General features: G+C 36.2%; 1 long non-coding RNA gene across 1 annotated transcript; it reads right to left on the bottom strand.

Annotated features, from left to right (window-relative positions):
• Positions 1-1,734: 1,734 nt before the first annotated feature.
• Positions 1,735-2,301, bottom strand: LOC142239448 (uncharacterized). Its single transcript, XR_012723034.1, has 2 exons — positions 2,190-2,301; positions 1,735-2,094 (listed from the first exon to the last, which is right to left on the bottom strand). It is a non-coding gene; the product is annotated as an uncharacterized LOC142239448 (long non-coding RNA).
• Positions 2,302-2,912: the final 611 nt, after the last annotated feature.

Raw genomic sequence — 2,912 nt, 5'->3', positions numbered from 1 at the left:
ACCAGTATCCAACGTCAAAGTACGCTTGTCGCCATTAATAACACCCGCAATAGTTAAATTGTTATTTTTCCGTTGAACTATTGCTATGGAGATGGTGGGGCCATCGTCTGTGGGAGCCAGCTCTTACCACGCTGAACTAGCTCGATTTAGTTTAAAGGTGACTCACTTGACTGTGGGGTCACCTTATGGCTATTGTTTAATGGAGATGGTGATGTGGACCTTGACTTTTTGTATCGTGCTTTGCATTCTCGAGCTAGATGTCCCGGCTTATCACAGTTATAGCATTTGATCCGGGATTTATTTGCCTCTTGCTTCATTTCTTGCATTGCCTGCTTAACGGCTTCTTTCACAGAATCAATCACGGAATTTGATTCGTCATTCTCAGTCTCCGCCTTACGTACTTTGTGAACTTGAGGCGTTGCCCTTTAATGCCAATAGAAGTTCAATTGCTTTGTCATTGTCGTTCCATAAATTTCTAGAAGCAACCATTTCAAATTGGAATTTGAATACATCAAATGAAGTTGAGCCATCGAAAACAGGAGGTTTGGTTTTCGAGCCCTCGATAACGCGCACTGGTCCACCTTTAATTTCCAGCTCTGACATTTTTCTTTCAATGTGTAGAAACCTCTCATCATGAACCATAATTTTCTCATCCACAGAAATAATCTTCTTATCCAGCTCCCCAATTTGGCTTTCGATATGGTCCACACGTTTTTCCATGCCTTCAGCAATTTGTTGAAGATTCTCATTTAGAATTCTAGAATTTTCGTCAATCTTTTTTGAATTTTCGTCGAATTTTTCTTCCAATTTTCTAGAATTCTCTTGCATTTTTAGAGAGTTTTCTTCCATCATTTTTCTAGAATTCTCGTGCATTTTTGAGAATTTTCTTCCATCATTTTTCTAGAGTTCTCTTGCATTTTTAGAGAATTTTCTTCCATCATTTTGCTCAGAACATTGAGCATTGATGTGTAATCCACAACACTCGAAGCCACTGACGGAGTTTCTACACTGCTGGTATTGACGAGTATTGACTCATCAATGTCTTCCTTATAATCAAATTCGTGCGTCGCAATGTCCATATTACGCCGTTCAAACTCTTCCAGTAGACGCTTTTGAAGCTGGGCCTTATTGCCTGTTGTCGGCAGCTCCAGTTTGCTCAATTCCTTTTTTAAGTCTTCCACACGAAGCTCATTAAACTTCATTGTAGATTTTTTTTCATTATCCCACTTCTGACACCAATTGTTACGTTTTTATATTTAGGCGTTTTTAATTACCCGACAATTAAAACACAGTTCTTTTAAATAACGACAATCTACAATTTATTTTACTATGACTTCACACTTTACAATTCGTTCACACTGAAGTTATTCGTTTGACGCTTTAATTAAGACTGACTCGTTAGCAGCATGCGAGCGCTTTTATATATGACGGTGTGGCAATACGAGAACATTCTGGTAGCACTACAATATTCTGGCAACGCCAGAACATTCTTAGACAATGCTAGAAGGATCTACGACCATTAAGATGTTCATCTGGTGGCTGCCAAACACATACACACTCACATAGATATATGCTCGCATTACTACAACAACAATGACAATAGACAATGAGATGAAATGAGAATGCAGAATAACAAAGCAAAGGGGTTGCTATTCTATGAGAGAGTAAGAACTAACATTTCGATAAGCAAACAAAAGAACATAAAAGAAATTCAGGAAAATACTAGAAAATGAATAGATGATTCCAACAAGTGATACCGAAATTTTATCGTTACAATTTGAAATTTTAAATTAACGGAAACTAATTTAAATAAACTTATATCTATAATTATCAAATTCGTAACAGTATCGATCCGACACACTGTAAGATTCTTTACAAACACCGACATTCCGTCCGGAATAACTGATAGTCTGTAAAGCGCATTACTTGGACCATTCTATACAGTCTGCTGTGGTTTCCTGGCTGCAGATTTCCGAAGATGAAGCCGTGATATTCATCGGGTGCAGGCCATCGTTGCAATAGTGGCAAGTTTTCGCATTTAAAATGATTATTAGTTAGTTTTATATTGTTCTTCTTCTCACTCTGTATTATTTACTTAAAAAAAAAAAATTAGATATATATATTTTTTAATTGTTATTTCTATATTTTTACATTTAAGTGTTTCTAGTAGTAATGCTATTGTATTGTACCTGCAACTGTCTTAGGGTCTGATCGACTATGTTACATTCATGCAGAAATAAATAAATAAGTTATATCTTTGCATCGTTGGAATCTTACAATTTGGATGTAAACCGATTTATGTCTATTAATGGTAATAACAAATAACAGCTGATACGTTTGACAATTGAATATATGTTGAGTTTAAATACTCACCACACAAAGTCACCACATTCACAGTTTAAGTGTGTAAATATAACCATAGCGATAGGCGGTAGGCGAAACATTTTAGCCGTCACGGTATTCCGTCGCGGATTTTGGGCTTCCCATAAGAAATACACGTAAATAAGTATTCGCCTACCGCCTATCGCTATGGTTATATTTACACACTAATAATCAGCCTAAAGTTATACATTAAAAAACTCCAACAACATTTAACATAATGTTACGTTTTTATATTTAGGCGTTTTTAATTACCCGTCAGTTAAAATACTGTTCATTTCAATAACGTTAATCTACAATTTATTTACTATGACTTTACACTAATTCACTTTACAATTCGTTCACACTGATGTTATTCGTTTGACGCTTTAATTAAGACTGACTCGTTAGCAGCATGCGAGCGCTTTTATATATGACGGTTTGGCAATGCGAGAATATTCTGGCATCACTACATATTCTGGCAACGCCAGAACATTCTGTGACAACGCTAGAAGAATCTACGACCATTAAGTTATAGATCTGGTGGCTGCCAA

The sequence above is a fragment of the Haematobia irritans genome, chromosome 1 (assembly GCF_050003625.1).
Source record: "Haematobia irritans isolate KBUSLIRL chromosome 1, ASM5000362v1, whole genome shotgun sequence".
In the NCBI taxonomy this organism is placed as follows: domain Eukaryota; kingdom Metazoa; phylum Arthropoda; class Insecta; order Diptera; family Muscidae; genus Haematobia; species Haematobia irritans.
This window is presented reverse-complemented; position numbering and strand designations above follow the sequence as displayed.